This window comes from Misgurnus anguillicaudatus, chromosome 6, assembly GCF_027580225.2.
Source record: "Misgurnus anguillicaudatus chromosome 6, ASM2758022v2, whole genome shotgun sequence".
Lineage (NCBI taxonomy): Eukaryota > Metazoa > Chordata > Actinopteri > Cypriniformes > Cobitidae > Misgurnus > Misgurnus anguillicaudatus.
This window is the reverse complement of record NC_073342.2, coordinates 10,529,278-10,550,039: the sequence shown is the minus strand read 5'-3', so window position 1 is coordinate 10,550,039 and position 20,762 is coordinate 10,529,278. Positions and strand designations below refer to the sequence as shown.

The 20,762-nt window shown below is 35.3% G+C and overlaps 1 protein-coding gene across 4 annotated transcripts in view; it reads right to left on the bottom strand.

Annotated features, from left to right (window-relative positions):
* The window catches only part of lingo1a (leucine rich repeat and Ig domain containing 1a), a 142,698-nt gene that overhangs the window by 24,909 nt on the left and 97,027 nt on the right, over window positions 1–20,762 (bottom strand). The window contains exon 1 of one of the 4 annotated variants that reach the window (XM_055192223.2): window positions 2,708–2,750. The exons of the other annotated variants lie outside the window; for them this stretch is intronic. The gene's annotated coding sequence lies outside the window, so the exon portion shown is untranslated. Of the gene's footprint in view, window positions 1–2,707; window positions 2,751–20,762 lie in introns of those variants that run through there. 4 annotated transcript variants of the gene reach the window in all.

The following is a 20,762-nucleotide window of genomic DNA, read 5'->3' as shown; positions in this document are numbered from 1 at the left end:
AGTGATGCGCGATCGCAGGAGGGTCATCCCGCAACTCAAAGGCAAGCACAAATGTTTATATACTCTGACGCTACTTTATCAGCTAACCTGAGCTGGTTACATAACTTGATATAACTTACTATATAAGCCAAAATAAACCAGCGAGATCCTGTAATGATTGCCCGAGTAACTTAAGTACATTATAAGATTGATAATAAGTGTACAATTTCACTGTCCTCACATTTAATCAAGTATGCTGTAATGTATTTACTGTAAAGAGGGATGCATGACGGAAGAAATGTAGTGCACTTAATGTGAGATAGTGGTGTTACGTCTACTACATGTGTTTACAATTACAGTTTTTTACAATCACTTTGCTACTATTTTCAGAACATTGATGTCATTTTTCACAACTCTAGACACAAAACTCACAACCAAAGATCAAAATGCACATTTTTCAAAACTCTTAACTCTTTTCTCAATTGCTTGGATACAATACACATAAAACTTGGATCATTTGTTCATTCAACCAAAATCACATGTTCAATATGACACAACTTAACATCAAAGTACTACTGTTTCAAAAGGCTATTCACACATCACATTTCAAATAAGTGTCTATTCATTTTCTTACAATGATCTAACTATCAATCAATACAACTGCCCAAAATGATAAGTAACTGTTGCATTATTCGTAATAGTTGTATGGAAACAGACAAAGAATCTTCCATGTTTACTGAAAATCATGAAAGTTTCAAGATAATGAGGTTCATTGTAACCAATAAGCATGGAGCATGAACCAATTATCACTGTACTGTATAGATGCAGGCCCTTGTAATTGCTTGTCCAATTCTGCCAACTTGTTACTGATGAATGAGTGCAGATTGTGAAATGATGTGACCTATGTTGTGATTGTACTGTAGTGTTTTCATCAATACATTACAAACTTTGTTCAATGATTCCAATGTGTCTGTCGTATTCTCTCTACTACTGTACTTTTACAGATATGTATTTGCTCTACATGTACCATAATGAAATCTGTATCACCAATTTTGTTCTACAATATTTAATGATTGTACAAACAATGACTTAGTGAAACTATCAGTTGCTTGTGTGTGGGTGATCTATAGTTATGTTTCCATGGTATTTCACAGTAAATTTGTGTTTTGAAACAATGATTGTGCAAGTGCAAGATGTCTTTAAAGATGTGAATGCACAATGCAATGTTTTGAACACTAGACAGCCTGTGTTACAAGTGATTACCGTTTTGAGTTTTGTATCTAGAGTTGTGAAAAATGACATCAAGGTTCTGAAAATAGTAGCAAAGTGATTGTAAAAAACTGTAATCTTTCAAATGAACAACTTCACGTTTTTAATATGCATTATCATATTTCTGTTAGTGTAATTTTAGTTTACAGGAATTTTTTAAATATTAAAATTATAGCTTTTTTAGGATAGGCCTATATAAGAATATTTGGTAATGTTAACAAGATTTTAATAAAGTAATAGTAATTGTTGAAATTAACATTAACAAAGATGAATAAATGCTGTATAAGTGCAGTTCATTATTAGTTCATGTTAACTAATGTAGCTAACTAATCTTAACTAATGAACCTTATTGTAAAGTGTTACCATATATTTATATCACAAAGTTAGGCTATATATTTTTCAGCATGGCACATTCAAGTACACAATGACACTAGACTAAAATTAAATGGGTTTAAATTAAATTGAATGTAGATTTCTAGACTAAAATCTCATGGCATTTAGTTGAATAAAATTAGACTAAAACTAAATCAATTCAGATGACAAAAATATGACTAAAACTTAATTCAGTTTTTGTCAAAAGACTATGACTATGTTTAATCTGTGTTTGTTCTGCCAGGTCAAAATTTTGAGGAGTTTGATTTCTTTTCTATATTAGAAAATAAAACCTCATAAATAAACTTTCTTAGTTTTCACTGCCCAGATCTACAATGTCTCTTTGTGTTGAGGACTAGTGCATCTTTGAGCCAACATTCAGTACGAGTAAAAATACTTGAGTACTTTTAAATTGGGTTACTTTAATACTTTTACTCAAGTCGTATTGAAATTGGTAACTTGTAACTTGTAGTGGAGTAATTTTTACAGTAAGGAATTTGTACTTTTACTCAAGTATGGCTTTCAGCTACTCTTTACACCTCTGCCAAAAATATTCAACCAAAAAGGCTTTGATGCAAAGACTGAAATATCAACAATGTCTTACGTCCCATATCAACAACAAAATATCACTAGAAAGTACAAGAAAATTCATTCATAACACTAAAACTTGGTTTAACACCAATGACACAATGTAACACCGATGACAAAATTAGAATATAATAATAGATAATGAATATGATAAAACTTAAAAAATGCTCCATCTTGTTTTGTTTTTATGCTTTTATGTTGGTCAGTTAAAGGAATAGTGCTTAGGAAGTACTCATTAAAGAAGTAACACCAATTACGGTAACACCAATGACAATTTACAGAAAAAAACTAATATTTTAACAAAATGGCTGCCATTACCCATGTGCTATTTCATCAGAGATGTAACAATCACATACTTATTCAGTATAATGTATTTTTATGTAAAGATCTTAACACTCACAGCTATAAAAAAAGACTAATGACATCCAAAAAATCTCATCTCAAAATTCGTAGATATATTATGATATTTTAGACAAATAAGGTAAGACATCTCACAAACCTTTTGCCTTCCTCCACTGCACTTCTTTCACTGACCTCTTGACCCATGAAAAACTTCAAAGAGCTGATGCATTGTTTTAAAATAAAAGTGCTTTGGGTAGGGTAACACCAATGATATAAATTTGGTGGACAAATATTTTTTTGATATTACTCATATTAACAGTGTATTTTTTACCATTTCAGTGTTGTAGTAAATTCATACAGAGTTAAAGGTAAATGTAAATTAGATTTGTTTTATAAAAACATGGTTTTAAATAATAAGTACACAGTTCAACTTCCATGTACAATCAAAGGGACAGGGCCATTTTCAGGACCAGACAAAAAAGTTTAAAAAAGGAAAAAAAAGAAATTTAAATAAATAAACTCTCTCATCATTTTAAGGACAGTCTACATTTATTAAATATATATTATTATGGGATTATTGGGTCAAATTAAATGATTAAGGGGTCTGCAAAGCAAGGGACAAGCATTTCCACCTTTTTTTGTAGAATGACCCAGGTATGTTTGTATAAACCGCTTAAATGACCTAATATTAATAAGGCCTAGTCCTGGATTAACCTAAACCCTGTCCGGAAAACCGCTACAAAAAGTACCAATATGAAAATGTGAGAAAAGTTGTACTTTTTGAAATGGTACCACCCCAAAGACCATTTTTCTGACCGTAAAGGTTAAATAATAAATGAACGGTCTGTTATTACAAATTTCCTTAAGTCCTACAGGTTTATAGTGACATGATGGTGAGTAACGATTTATGCAAGAGCAGACTTATGCAAGTTATGACCTCCGCCTTCGGTCTCGCACTGAATCGCCACCCGTCTGTAAAAACACAATATCGGGTAAAACTCATTTTCAGCTAATACGTTCTCCTTTCTCTAGTTCATTTCCTTTTGTGAATAAATGAAAATAGAGATACTTTGAAAAACAGTGAATGAGTCATGAGACAGACAAACACACGCACAGACAAACTCAAAAAACACAAACTTACACAACTTCCGAAACACACTCACAGTGTGGGATGGTTTCCTGTGCAAATTATACAACACGACTCATCACTCTGTGTCTTATAAGTTTATAAAAGCTCAGTGTGTGTGTATGAAAGAGATCTCCACAGACACCCTGTAAACATGTTATGACAGGTACATCATTACATAAACTAATAAGCCCCTCAAGTTTGAGCTTCATTAGATTTCGTAGCACTGCCGAGTAACTAAACAGAACAAACAAAACTGACCGCATTAAAAACACCCTCATCAAAGCAAAAAAGCCAAAATTAACAGGACGTCCCCGACCCATTATAATCCCATCATCAACTTAAAATACAGGTGGAAAGTCCACCGAATTAACCTTGCAGGGTCGTAGTCTAATAGTCAAGCTGTTACCGCATATTTTTCAACATTAAGCTGTGATGCTAATGCTGACCATCAGAGTTTAATCCTGCTTGATATGAATCCCTCACATGAATTCGATGCATCGGACTGACAGCTCTCATCTGTAGCCTGAATGTCTCTGTTAGGGTTTGACAGATGCATGGCAAACAATCAATTACGCAGCATGCATCCCTGAATCCCACCCTCAGGCCTCTTACACCAACGCACAGAGGGTGATTACCAGTTCAAAAACGCAATTTCATTCTTGCGTCGGGTTGATCAGATGTAATTTGCGGATTCTGCGGCTAGTGGCTCGGTAAAGCTCGCTCTTTATGAACCTAATAACACATTTTCTCCGGCATATTGAAACAATTTCACAAAAGTCTGAGACAATGTTTTTACAAAAGTTACATGCTTTGATTAGCGAAGGTCTGTCCGGGAAAGCCTCTGGAAATTTAAAGAGATAGGTTCCCCTTAAACGAATATTGTGGCATGATTCACATATCGGAGCTTGTTAGACATTATGCACAAAATTTAAATAATTACTATGTCACAATAAAAGAATGGGAAAAGACTGGAATATGTTATTTTGATTATGGATTTACATTGACATTTAAGGATTTGGTAGATGTTTTTATCCACATACAGTGCATTCAAGCTATACATTTTATCGCTCCCTGGGATCAAACCCACAACGTTTTGCTCTGCTAGTTGATCTAACACCAAAGGACACTATAGCTACAGAAACACAAATATTCTATGCTATTCTATGTCTATGCTATTCTATTCTATGTCTGTTCTATGCTATGCTATTCTATGTTATTTTATGCTATTCTATTCTATGTCTATTTTAGTCTAATATATTATGTATATTTTATTCTATATCCATTCTATACTGTGTATATTCTTTTCTATTTTATTCTATGTCTATTCTATTATATGCTATTCTATTCTATGTCTATTCTATGTTTATGCTATTCTGTTCTATGCTATTATATTCTATGTCTATTCTATGTTATTTTCAGTGATGCCGGTAACGCGTTACTTAGTAACGCGTTACTCTAATTTTACCACTTTTTTTAGTAACGAGTAATCTAACGCGTTAATATTTCCAAACCAGTAATCAGATTAAAGTTACTTATCCAAGTCACTGTGCGTTACTATTTTTGAAATTTTCCTTAGTAAAATATATATTTTCGTGTATATTTCTTCTTGCGTCTCGGGAAGTGAAGTCAGGTGTGCGACAAGTCACGTTTTCAGCACGAGGACAATTCAGGTCACGTGTAAGCGACACAAACGTAAACAACGTACAATGGAGAGAGAAGAGAGATGCAGCTACAAAAACACTACGTCAAATAAAAAATAAAAAAACATTTGGAGTCGCGGCACGGCGCAGACAGTCAAATTAAGAGCAAGTCCCAACCGGTGATGCGAAGCAGTGAGCAGGAGTTCATTCACTACCCAAACAACAAAAGCTGGACTTCAGTGCAAAACCAGTAAGTGTGGGAGAGTTAAAGAACGAAAGTAACAAAGCGATTTTCTCCGAGCCTTGATAACATCTGCATCTCACTATGACAGCATATTAGCACATAACCTCTGAAAGAGTTGACAAATATCGCGTTATTTACTCACCGATTTCCACGTGTAGATCCAGAACCGTGTTTTCAACCATGATAAGTATATTCCAAAAGCGGTCTTTTTTCTTACAACGCGTTGTGTTTCTCGTTTCATGTGTTACAATACTGATAAATCTACAAGGTATTTAGTATATAACATCCTGAAGACTTCTCAGTTTTTCAAAATAAAAGTAAGTCGAGTTTATAGAGTAAGTAGATCCTGTCGGGTCAAAAGTAACACTTGTCTCGCTGCTAATACTGTGTATAATATGGTAAAAATTGATATTATTCTAATTTGATTTAATTTTATTTTCATAGTGTTCAAACTATTGAATTTTTTTTAGTCTCAGCAATTTAAGTTTGTACTGTTGGTTGCTTTTGAAACATTTGATAAAACTGAAATTTAAAATAAAAATGAAATTTAATTATTTTTTACAAAGATAAATGACAAAATAAGTTTGCAGTTACATATTAAAGAGGTCATAGTAATATATATTTAATAAAAACAAGTGTAACACAAAAATCTATCATGTTTTGTTGTGTTACTTTTGACCCACCTGTGTGTTACTTTCGTCCCTGCTGTCAAGGTCAAAAGTAACAATTCACTACTCTTGTTTAAAGTGAAATTATACAGAAGTCGTTTTACATTTGTTCAAAATTCCAGCTGGTTTTGATAGACCACACTTGTGAGTTATTGACCACAACAAAAATATATCTCTGTCTAAAACATTAACTTTTAAAATTAAGTTTTTCTGAAAATGGCCCCTGCTCACCCCTATTTATGTTCAGTGAACTCAAGAAAGACTCATATATATATATATATATATATATATATATATATATATATATATATATATATATATATATATATATATATATATATATATATATATATATATATATATATATATATATATATATATATATATATATATATTAGTTACAGTTCAACTTAAAATGTCAGGAGATACATTGTTGACGTTACTGTTAAAAATGCACTTCCAATAAAGTGAGTGTTGGCAAAACCGGTTGTAATTTTTAATGTTGAGGCAGTGGGGGTGTTGGCAGCTACTGGAATGTAACTAACAAAGTAACTTGTAATCTAACTTAGTTACTTTTAAAATCAAGTAATCTGTAAAGTAACTTAGTTTCTTTTTAAAGGAGTAATCAGTAATCAGTATTCAGATTACTTTTTCAAAGTAACTGTGGCATCACTGGTTATTTTATGCTATTCTATTCTATTCTATGTTTATTCTATTCTATGTATATTCTATTTAAGTCTATGCTATTCTATTCTACTCTATGTTATTTTATTATATTTCTATTCTATTCTATTCTGTGTTATTTTATAATATGTTTATTCTATGCTATTCTATTCTACTGTATGTCTATTCTATTTCATTCTATTCTATGAAATTCTAATGTCTATTCTATTCTAGCCTATTTTATGTTATTTTATGCTATTCTATTATTTTTATTCTATTCTATTATTTTATGCTATTCTATGTCTATTCGATTTGATTCTATGTCTATTTTATGCTATTCTATGTTTATTCTATTTCTATTCTATTCTATGTCTATGCTATTTTATGTTATTTTATGCAATTTTATTATATGTTTATTCTAATTTATTCTATGCTATTCTATGTCTAACCTATTCTATATCTATTCTATTCTATTAATTCTATGCAGTTCTAATGTCTATTCTATTCTATGTTATTTTATGCTATTCTATTCTATGTCGATTCTATTTGATTCTATGTCTATTCTATGCTATTTTATGCTATATTACTATATGTCTATTCAATTTTATTTTATTCTATGCTATTCTGTTCTATGTCTAACCTATTCTATGTCTAATCTATTTCATATTATTTTATTCTATGCAGTTCTAATGTCTATTCTATTCTATTCTATTCTATTCTATTCTATGCAATTCTAATGTCTATTCTATGTTATTTTATGCTATTCTATTCTATGCAATTCTAATGTCTATTCTATTCTAGTCTATGTTATTTTATTTTATTTTATTCTGTTCTATTCTATTCTATTCTATTCTATTCTATTCTATTCTATTCTATTCTATTCTATTCTATTCTAATGTCTATTCTAATATATGCAATTCTAATGTCTATTCTATTCTAGTGTAGTCTAGTCTATTCTATTCTATTTTATTTGATGTCTATTCTATTCGATGCAGTTCCAATGTCTATTCTATTCTATGCTATGCAATTCTAATGTCTATTCTATGTCTTTGTCTATTTTATTTTATTTTATTCTACAAGCATTGTTTAAATTAAAACAGGAGACTTACATTTTTAGTGTAAACTCCTCAGTTAAATGCAATTTTCCTTGAAAACTGTTTCTTGTCAGAGAGATGTCGCACAGTGTCATTTTAAAGAGTCCCTTCGCGCAGATTCATCTGAGTCACTCTGCTCTGAATCAGATTAAATAATCAGACCTGCATCACTAACAACCAGAAGAGACGCAGACACGGGCAAAACACAGACAAAAAAGTGTGCAATGACGTGTTTAGATGTGACACGTACACCAAGAGAAAGTACTCTTCCATCAGATAGGGAAAAGCCTGCTTTTCGCTGGCGGTTTGAGCGTTTAAAAGTCAGAACACGTTAATGTCTTTACGCCCATCAAGAGTATTGATCACCATCGATTAACGCTACCTGGAACACCAGAAAACCCTGCTAGAAATTCCAGCTTCAACCATCTTAAGGCAGTGGACGGCTTCACAGTAGCATTTATCTTTACTCTTAATAAGGATTGTTGGGCTATTCTATTCTATTCTATGTATTTAAATAATTTTACTACATTTCAGTACAGTGATTTTGCATTAAAATGATCAGCATAATTATATGTATGTGTGTGTGTGTGTGTGTGTGTGTGTGTGTACCTGGTAATCATCACGTTCCCACAAAGATAGGAATACCAGTAAATATTTGACTTTGTGGGGACATTTTGAGGTCCCCATGAGGAAACAAGCTTTCTGTGGGAAGAAAGTTTTCTGTGGAGGTTGGGATTAGGGTTTGGGAATATAATATACAGTTTATACAGTATAAAACCCATTATGTCTATGGAATGTCCCCACAAAACACGGAAACCAGAATGTGTTTGTGTGTGAGACACAAAATGTCAATAATATAAGAGACATTGACTTGAATATGAGAGACAATTGGTCTCATGCAATAATAATTGTTTTCATATTTATACGCACACTTAAACTTCAGGAACTTCCCCCTCATTCACAACATGTGCGTACGCACATGAGTTTGTACTTATACTTTTCTTACATTAGTGAATTTGGAGTGTTCTACATGAGCAGCCACGTACACGAGGTTTGTAATTTGCATAAAACACGCCCAAACCAGCTCCATATAAGGGTTTTCTGCAGCGCTGGTCCACAGAAATGTTTAGCGCAGTTTGTCATATAAGCAAAAGAGCTTGAAAATAAATCCATGATCATATTTATTATCTGCAGTTCTGTTTTGCTTTGCATTTTTTATTTGGGAGGTTTTGCAGTCGCTGGAGGAAGCCAGTGCTGTCCACCGACCGGAGTAACATTAAAGAAGTATTGGATGCTTTAACAAATATAACATTTAATTAATATGACAGAGACACATCTGTATTTACAATAAAACAGACAGGAGAACAAGTGATTGACGTTTAGACTTTCTCATTACATTTACAAAATATAATAATAATATAAATTGTGTTTAATAATAAATATAATAGAAAATATGATCATGTACATTTTATATATCAACATTATTATAAACATTATAATTATAGCCTAGTATTTGATTATAGTATACGTGATTCATGCATACAAGTGATTTTAGGTTTTCTTGATTTTTTGCGTACGTTAAGAAGACATTTTGATACAAAATTTTTTGTTAAATCACGATTTGTTCGTGAAAACACATCTCACGCACAAATCTGTGCGTACGCATGCTTAGTGAATGAGACCCATTGGCTAGTTGCCACACTTTTAGGTACAATGAAAAAATGGCTTCAAAAGAAAAAATATATATTAACCCATCGGTGTCAAATTGATTCCTTTTTCTGATGATGGATGGGCTTATAAAAATCACTATTCAATGTCATTACAAAGCTAGAAGCTCTAAATGTGTTTAGCTGACGAAAGGAAGTCATAAACACCTAGAATGGCATTAAGGCGAGTAAATTAAAGGGTCATTTTTATATTCCTTTAAAGGGCACATATTATACAAACTCAACATTTTCAAGGTGTTTGGACATGAATGTGTATTAGCAGTGTGTGAACACAGCAAACCTACAATAAAATCTTTTTTTAATCCTCATTAAACCAAAGCAGTCTCATTAGACATGCCGTTTTGATTCTCTTGTTAATGTGATGTCACACTAACAAAGCCCCATCCGCGGCCACTGACTGACTGGTTTATTTTTTCCCAAAAGCTTTTCTAAATGTGTTTGTTAGCACATTGTAGCGCTAATGCGGTACAATCCCAGACTGTATTCACAGGAATCAGATCTATTTTTAACACAAAGCAGTAGCTCATTTGCATTTAAAGGTACAGACCCAAATAGTGGCATTTTGGACATCCTATAACAAATGATCTATGGGGTATTTTGAGCTGAAACTTCACAGAGACATTCTAGGCACACTTGAGACTTATATTACATCTTAATGTAATATGCATAAAATGTGCCCTTTAAGACATTCTTAACCTAGATTATCTAATTTTCGCTGTATTAGCAAAAACATCGTTAAATCATTACTCACACTTTGACATTTTGTGTCCCAGTAACCTCAATATTTGTGAAATGTTTACAACTAGCATGTTCCTAAAACCATTTTTAAGCTGGAATGACCTGTTTTTCCACGGAGAACCCCCAACACCCACTTAAACCGGGAACAAGCAAGACTTTACCCTGAGAGCTGGACCTAATTTTGCTCTTCAGAGCGTGGATTCCCTCTCTTCACCTCTCTCCTCTATTTTCCACTCTCCAATTCATCAGGGTCTTTGCGCAGTTGAAATTGAACCATGGACTCAGCCTTAATATGGAAAGACTCTGGGTATCACTATCATCCATCAATAAGCACTGAAGTGTGGGTCTCCATCTGACTTCCTGTCTGTGCTGTTAGCTATTCCCGTGTCCACCTCATCCGAAGGAAAGAAATGGACCACATCTGTTCTCCATCCTTTCTTCCACCTCTTTAACAGTGGCTTCCAGGGATCACACACATACACTTGGCTCAGTTTTCACCAACAGTTTCCTGTCTCTGTTGGTCAGGCTCGAGAACTGCGTTATGTCTCCAGGCGTCTGGCGAACAGCGCACACTCATCCTCTATGAAACACATACTCTCGACTGAGATCACATGACCTTCACCGCCTCTGCAACGTCTCTACATAAAACAAACCTTTACTTCTATTTCAGTTCAGATCGAGAGATCATCAACACAAAAATCAATTCTATAGATCACACTTTGAACCAAAAAACACACACTTACACTCCTAAAAATAAAGGTGCTATACTCTTTTCAGCGATGCTGTAGAAGAACCATTGTTGGTTCATCCCAGATTGATATTTTGCTATTAGTTACTCACCCTCATGCCGTTCCATAGCCGTAAGACCTTTATTCACCCATGGACAGCAAAGCAACTCACAACTGTCAAGGTCCGGAAAGGCAGTAAAGACATCATTAAAATAGTCCATGTGACTACACTGGTTCAATCTTCATTTCATGAAGCGACGAGTAGTTAGTGTCTGACGCGTATTGACAAAACAGGTCTTACGGGTGTGGAACGACATGAGGGTGAGAAATTAATGAGAGCCAGTGAACTAACGCTTTAAGATTGAACACACTCTTCTGTGCAAGGAAACGATTTGGCATAACCAATTTTTGGGTTAATTATGACATTAACACTTCAGAAATATTGTGAGTAAAATTTAGAAAAGTAAAGTTTAGGAAAAACCCCTACTTAAAAGACTGGTTGGCTGATTTTCGATGGTATCCCATCATGGTTTTAGCTGGTTAAGCTGGTTTTAGAGAGGTTTTGGACACTTTTTAGCTGGTCAGGCTGGAAGACCATCCAAGCCACCAGCTTAAACCAGCTTGACCAGTCTGGAAGCTTGGCTAGGCTGGTCTTAGATGGTATAGGATGGTTTAAGATGAAAGTATTTGGTTTAAAGAGCAACTATGGTCCGATTCACAATTTTACATTTTCTTTGGTGTGTAAGTGTGTATTAGCACATGTTAACTAGGGCTGGGTTTTGATTCAGATGTTCCAGATCGATTCAATTTCGATTCACAAGCTATCAAATCGATTCGATTCTCGGTTCAATTTTCGATTCTGGATCTTGGGTCGGTTTTTATACCCGATTCTCGATTCAACTCAATAAATAGATATAATACAAATACTATATTAATAAAAAAATAATAGTGAACAGCAGTTTACAAGTGGGTAATTAATAAAAGGTGGGTGACATCTAGTGAAGAAGACAAGTAAAGCAGGGGCGGAGTGGGACCAAAAAATTTACCGGGAAATTTCATAGACCACCGGTCCTCCGTGGTCAAAAAATAAAAAAAATAATAAGGTCTCGTATTTGTAGTAAAACTATGGTTATACAAATCATAATCAATCTACCAAAAAAAACCCTTAATAAAATCATGGCTAATTTTCCTAAATGAGTAACTATACAAAATGATACCTGTTTGAAAGACGGGGATGTGCATCTGTCAATCTATTACATAACAGAGCAAGGCCAGAGATGAACATGCTCTTAAACAGGAAGTAATATATGGAATAATTTGTGCTAGTGATGAGCGAGTCACTCGAAACTCGGATCATTTAACCCGATCCCTAAAATGACTCGAGAACCATGAGTCCTTAGTGACCATTAACCCGAGTCAGTTGAGTCCTCTCAGATTTTGCTTTAAAAATGAAAAATTTGATCAAACACAAAGCTCTTCAAATGTTTACAACAGAATTACAACACATAACTCTACATAAGCTGCCATATGTTCTATAACTTGCAACAACGAGTTAATTTACATCACCAAATGTCGACTGGGGATACCGAGTAAGCCAAAAGCTCACTTTCTGCAGCTCCAGGTACAAAGGGATGCGTGCGCGCGACAATGAGTTGGTCGGCGGCTCGGGGATTCACACAGAGAGTGACTCAACTCATAGAGCTTGAATCCGACGAGCCTTGCTCGTGTTATTAACCCACTGACTCATGTAGGCTAATCTGTTGCAATATTTGACTGGCACAATGTTTTGGGTAGAAGCTGCAAATGTTTAAAAATGTTAAATACGAGGACTGTTGCAGCAGTGCTGCTGTAAAGATCCGCCACCGACGGACGTACACGGCTCCTCTTGTTGACTGAGTCACTCGGAGTGACGTGAGTGGTTTACTCACAGGACCCGTGCAGGAGCGGGCGAGCGGCTCTGTCTGGGACTCACTTACAAGATCATGTTCTTGCGCGGATGAGTCACTGTGTGGCTGCATTAACGGAAGCCTATCGTGGATATTGTAAGTCAATCTGAAACAGGACATGTTCCTCTCACGGCCCAATTCAACACAGCCTCACATCTTTTAAACGTGGTGTTGATATATTTGTCGTTATGAAATGAAACTAAACACACACACCGAACTTTTACAATTATGTTATTGATAATGTTACCACGGACATGCATGTTTTTTTACAAGTTCCTCAGTTAACATGAGCCCTTTTTTTGCGAGCAGAGGAGTCGTAGACTCGTATGCGTGATCTGAGTTGCTTGGTTGCATTAGTATTAGCGATTGGAACTGGGAGATTTTGACCTGGGAGATTTTGACCAAGTGATTCAAGTGACTCAAGTGACTCGCACAACCCGGATCATATAAGTGAGTGACTCAGATTAACCCGAATCCTTAAAAAGATCCGGGTTGACCATCACTAATTTGTGCATCTTTGAATAACTGTTAGAATATTTCCTTTAAATATAATTTTAATTTCGAGAGATAATAATGTTTTTTCCACTGTTATTGCTTATTTAGACTTGTAAGTTCGGTTAACAGCAAGTTTGACGCATTTACCTCAGAGTTTATTTCAGTAATACCGTAAAACTTCAAATAATAGCCCGGGCTTTTATTTTCCCAAACCTATCATCACACCAGGCGTTTAAAAGAGACAGGCGTCTATAAGAGACAGGCTTTTAATTTAATTGTTCCAGCATGACAGCAGGAGGTTACCACATATTACGTTTTATTTTTAATTTGAATGTGTTTAACAAATTAGTTCGTGTAATAACAACAGTCTTAAATTATTGGCAGTATAAATAAAGCAACCAATGATATGTTTCTTTATTGGTTGTTGCGTGAAATCTTACCCAGATACAACAGTGCTATTTTCTGATTGGCTATTGTGTAGCCTCTTTCTTTTTTTTGTATTGGCTCGCTCGACTAGAACTCTAGGGAAGACGGGCTTGATAGAGAGAGAGAGCAGTGCGGCCAGATACATTTTAGGCGCTGCAGCATATTAAATATGATAAATAGTGTTTCCACGTGAGAAAACAATGTGTGGCGGGAGTGCATGCATGACAAAAGACTGAAAGCCCGGCTATTATCAGCGGCCCCAAAACACTACCGGCTCACTGGGAAAAGTCCTGACTCTCCGATTGCCACTTCGCTACTGTCATCATCACCTCAATCCTGGCGACGAAGCTTGTTGTGTTGTCATAGTGATGAGTAAAGGAACGACTGCGTCTGTCACGTGACATCTACCGGTAAGCAAAAAAAACTTTAGCGTGTTCAATCTGCACCATAGAACTAAACAGACTATCTGACGGGTTTTAGAAGATTAAATACAACCCGAAACTAAAAAACAGACCAGGCCTTTATTTGAGACAGGCGTTTATTTACCCAAACCTGTCGTCACACCAGGCGTCTAAAAGAGACAGGCGTCTATTTGGGACTCGGCTATTATTTGAAGTTTTACGGTATTGCTGTTTTTCCCGTAATAATAATACAATTTACATGTCAATCCTGCTTCCTTGTCTGTTTATTCATTTCATTATGCTGTTATGTGTGGACATTTATTGCTATATGAGACGTTCATTGCCGTTCATGTTGTGAGGATATTTATTCCCATATTGCTGTTGAAAACTCTTGTCTATAATATGGAAATCACATATTATGAAATATATAATGTGATACTGCAAAGTTACCCTTCTAATTTTTATTTATGATATAGCCTATGTGGAGATAAATAAACCTTTGCAAATCTGCTGATTTTATCCATTCATGTCCTGATCATCAGACTAGAGATTCTAAACATCCTTAATCCACACTTACTAGTCTATCGAATAGTCTATCCACTTAATCGCATAAGTTCTGCAATAAACAGGCATTCAGCTGCTTTTTTTCAGCGGCTTTTTACATCAAAGGCCGTCAGGCTATGCCATTTGGGGAGGAGCCGCTCACTGATCCCCCTATATTTAAAAAAAACCTAGACATGGTTGGACCTGCCGAATGCACATATACTGTGTTGAGCAGAGAGGTTGCACAATTTACTTTGACCAGCGAGAGGTAGGAAGTGGCCGCACATCAGGCCGCCAGACGGGGTTGCTATATAACTTGCAATGTATAACCATTATCAGACCGGCCCTTGCGGCCTCAAATCAGTACCGGCCCACCGGGAAAAGTCCCGATTGCCACTCCGCCACTGTGTTTTAGTTAGTAAGGGGGAAATCCAGGTTTTTGTTACTGTAACAACGTATGTATATCACCACTTTCATATCATAATGGCTTATTTATTTTGTTAATAACAAATAATCTTAATATTCATCAAGGTCTAAAGCTGAAGATTAAAGTTAATTTATTATCTGTAGCAAAATTCTCAGCACATCCCTGAAGACTCTTGATATTTTGACATTTAAAGATTCTTACTATTTAAAAGCTGCATAAACTTTTTTTAGTTAAGGCTTAAAATATCTAAATAAAAAATATTATAATATTAGTAAAACTCCGTAGTAGTGTGTGGCTTTTGCACTTTTAAAAGTACACTTCTACACTTTAATAACCTAATTTAGTGCCTTATTTAGCTAGAATACATGAAAACATCTAATTAAGTAAATATTTATATTTTATCCGATTAGTCGATTCATAAAAAAAAGAATCGCCTGATTAATCGATTATAAAAACAAGCGTTAGTTGCAGCCTTAAACTTAACCAGCTAAAATCAAGCTGGGAGACCAGCTAAAACCAGCCGACCAGCTTAGGCTGCTTTTCGCTGATCTTTTCAGTTAGGGGTGCTCCAAAACTTCAGATTAAACCCCTTTAGGGACAGCTACGACACATGCTTATCTAAATTTAAACTTCTGGAAGAATTATCAAAAAATGCCCTGAGCTGTTTCGGTTTCTCTCGCGTAGACGATCAGGAGCAACTGTAGGTGCTATCGGCATATTTACTGCACGCGGTAAATCCAGAAGGACTGCTGATGAATAAACAAATCCAATTAAAGAAAGCGTTAGTCTGGGAATGCTTACCTCAGCCTCTTTAACACACATACACACACACCTTAATCTGAGCTTTAAGCACGCTGACATTGAGCATCACTGTGCGGCCGTCCTGTGGAATTTATTACCTCTCTGAACTACAGCTCACAAATGTCAATCACCCCAATAACACACACACACACACACACACACACACACACACACACACACACACACACACACACACACACACACACACACACACACACTATCATACACTCACACAAATACAAACACACATTCACACACACAAACCTGATGGATGTTGCCATCTCATTCAGCAAGCAAAACCAGCTACTGAGATTCTATCGATCTACCGGCCTGAGACGAATACTGATCGCACAGTTCTGAGAGCGAACCGAGAGAGACAGGGAAACACAAATTAACACGCCATGGTTATTCAAGACGTACACCCCGCATGTTAACAGAAGCCCCGCCCACAAACATAAAACACAACCCTGCCAAAACAGGTTGATAATGCAGCCACCACAGCTCTACTAAACAACTTGATTAGCAGGTTAAGGTGTGTTTGATTGGGGTTGGAACTGAAATCTGCAGGACAGGTGCCCTCCAGGAACAGGGTTGGAGACCCATGTGCTAGAGACTAATATATTACATGGAAATGAGAGCGGTACGGGCAAATCCAGATTTTAAAATAATTTAAGTTGGATATTCTGTGCTTGAGTGTTCTCTACACAAAAGGCAATTTGAATTTTAGGCTAGTAAAGCAAAACTAATGAGTAAAATAATAGTTATTCAGCAGGGTTTTTATCCTGAGCAAAAAGCTTTCATTTAAAGATTAGCAGTAAGCTGCTCTATTTTTCACTCTTACTCTTGACAATGAGACTGAAAATTATTTGACTTTAAAGAGTCAGTAAGTATGTACAGTATGTTCAGCAATGAGAACTGTGTGGGTGTGGCTAAAAACTCCTCCTTAGACACGCCAATCTTCTGCATAAGGTGGGATCATTACAGCATACATTGCTTTTTAAACTCTCGTACTGCTCAAAAATAGAAATGTATCTGCGGTAAGAGAACAGAGATCATTTAAATATGAAACTTTGTATAGTTTATATGTTTAATGCCGAGTTCAGACTTTACCCTGATTTTAGCCCTGATTTTGACTCGCCGACAGGTATTGAGAAATCGCAGAAAAATGCCCGAAATAACAGACAAATCGATGCTCGTGCACGCGAGTGACAATCACACAGTGTGAATTATCAAAGACGTGATCCGAGAAAAATAACATCGAAGATGACCTACAGCCAATGAGAGAGCAACATACAGGGCAGCTGGAAGTTCGAGGAGAAGTCTCTCCAACCATTCTTCTCCTTCATAATCTTAATTTCGTTTTCTTCTTTCTGATTAAAATGAGCGCACATGCAATTTGTATGGTAAGCTTCTTGTGGGCTACCATTTTAATAATAATCCCAGTCCCACGTAAAAACTCCGGTCTTGCACGAGTGGCCTCGTGTTGTTTCCGCGTCACTTCTTGCGTGCGTTTGGTTGTGAGACGTAGTTTGCGGACCAGGACAAAGTTGTCAGCGATTCTTTCTATGGTAAAGTCATGCAGTGTGAAACCTCCATTTGCCAATCCATCATAAAGTGTGAAACAGCAGCGACCGAACGCTACATCAGATAGTCACGCAGTGTGAAAACATTTGTGACCCGACTAGTTTGAAAATCATGCAGTCTGAACTCGGCATAAGATTTAACACTGTTCATTACACCAATAGAGGCTTATGAATCATTTTAAAGGTTTATTTAATCATGAAAAGTTTTACATAGACTGTTGACGAAAATTGTGATATGCTATAGACCGTTTCAGCATAAACAAGCGGCTGCACGTAGCTTCCGGTAAACTCCGCTAAGAATAAATAACAACAAAGTTCTTTAAACATAGTTTATTTATATAACAAGCAAAAAAACAACACATAGACTACCTAGGAAACCAAAACATTTGTTATTTTCGACGAGGCATTTGTTCAAGAGATCAGTTTAGCAACTAGTCAGAGCATTAAAAAAACGAAACCGGAAGTAAGGTTCGGATCCAGACATGTATCATGTGCTTCCAATGAAACTGTCTATATATGATATGCAGTGTTGGGGAAAGTTACTTTTAAAAGTAATGCATTACAATATTAAGTTACTCCCCAAAAAAGTAACTAATTGCGTTACTTAGTTACTCTTCATGGAAAGTCACTTTACTATTAAGTTACTTTTGCATTACTTTTTCTTACTTGGCTTAGGCTTGATCTCTTGATCTCCAACGACCACCGGCTAAACCAGTTTAATTCGCTTACCCGCCTCCTATCCCTACCGTTTCTATAAATATATATATATAAATATATATTAATTCCTCCCTAGGGTTTTTGTCCTTCTAGGACTTTTTCCCACTGGGTTTTTTTTCCTAGAGGGTTTTTAGTCCCAGGGAGAGTCAGCCAACTTTGGCATAACTTAGCATTTTACTGTATACGTTACGTTATTAATATGCTCGCTTGTACGGTTTAACCGCTTTCTCTACTTCTTATATTATCTATTGATTATCTGTGTTCTCCTCTACATCTTCTCATGTAAAGCTGCTTTGCAACAATTAACACTTGTGAAAAGCGCTATATAAATAAAATTGAATTGAATTGAAGGCCTTGCAGGTGTTTTTTATGATCGCAAAAATGTCAAGCTCTGGTCTGCCATCTCCATTTCTGACTCAAACTGTTCCCGCTCAGGCACACAGAGTGCGTATTTCTACGTTAATATGTTCAATTTAATTCAGTACATTATTTTATTTTTAAATTGAATTAATTTAACTGAAAAGTAACTTTTATATAAAGTAACTTAAATATTAATGTGTACATTTATAAAGTAATGTGTTACTTTACTTGTTACTTCAGAAAAGTAATATTGTTACGTAATGCACGTTACTTGTAATTTGTTACCCCCAACACTAATAATATGCGATACGATAATGCTTTAAGTTTGTAAAATCAACTTAAATTACAATAAAATATAACTTATTATAGGGCTGCAACTAACGATTATTTTCATAGTCGATTAATCGGGCGATTATTTTGGAATTAACAGACTAATCTGATAAAAAACGAAATATTTACTCAATTCGATTATTCACTTATTAGAGCTAAGTAAGATACTAAATTAGGGTATTTGCACGTAGAAGTGTATTTTTAAAAGTGCAATAGCCACACAATAGTACAAAGTTGAACTAAAAAAGACATTTTAAATGGAAGTGATATACATGCGTTGTTACTGTAATACCAACCCTTACTTTAAAACAGATGCTTGTTTTGTGATTCAAGACAAATACAAACTCACTTATATCAAAGGACAAAATCAAACCTTTATTAATTAAAGGGGACCTTTTACAATACTTTTTTAAATCTTTGGTGTCCCCAGAGTACATATGTGAAGTTTTAGCTCGAAATACCATATAGATAATTTACTATACCAAGTAAAAATTTTCACTTTTTAGGTGTGTGCAAAAATGTGTAGTTTTGGGTTTGTCGTTTAACATGCAAATGAGCTGATCTCTGTACTAAATGGCAGTGGCATGGTTGGATAGTGCAGATTAAGGGAGCAATATTATCCCCTTCTGACATCACCAGGGGAGCCAAATTTCAATTACCTATTTTTTCACATTCTTGCAGAGAATGGTTTACCCAAAATAAGTTACTGGGTTGATCTTATTCACATTTTTTAGGTTGATAAAAGCCCTGGGGACCCAATTATAGCACTTTAACATGGAAAAAGTCAGATTTTCATGATATGTCCCCTTTATATCTAAGCCTGAATTTAATTATAAGCCCACAGCTCGCGTTGTATGAAGCGGATGCGTGTCCGACGGTGGAGCGAGACAAAGCAGGGAATGTGACATCACAGACCAACTAATCGATAATATAATTAATCAACAAAAAAATGTCATAATCAATTATTATCAATTTAATCGATTAGTTGTTGCAGCCCTAATTAATTATAACATAAATTATAATCACTCTTGACATTATCTCTGCTATCTGAATCAACCAAAAACTTTAGATTATACATATTTAAATTGCATGTCATTGTGATACATATTACGATATGCACATTTGCACTATTTCGGTATACTGTATCTTGCTGCTGATACAAATACATCCTTCGTAGGAAAAAACAAACAAATAAAGAAAGGCACATGCTGTAAAGTTGAAAAACTTCTTGCAGAAACGAAGTGTCAAATAAAAAATCTCTTCAACGATTTCTCTGCAGGAGCTTCTCATAAAACAAGAGAATGCTGAGTGAACATCTACTGAAATTAAGGAGACTATATGGTTACAGTGAAGAGCAGAATTTGTCTACGGCTACAACTGTGATGAACTGCTGACAGTAATGGCCAATTCTATCACCCGCGCTGCTCCGCCTGAGGGCCGTCCATCTCTGAATTGGTACCAACTGTTACCCGAGTGTTGAGCGAGTAACAGATTGCCCAAGTATGCTGCAGCTGAAATCCCATCACATGCGCTCCAAATTTTCTCACCGAAG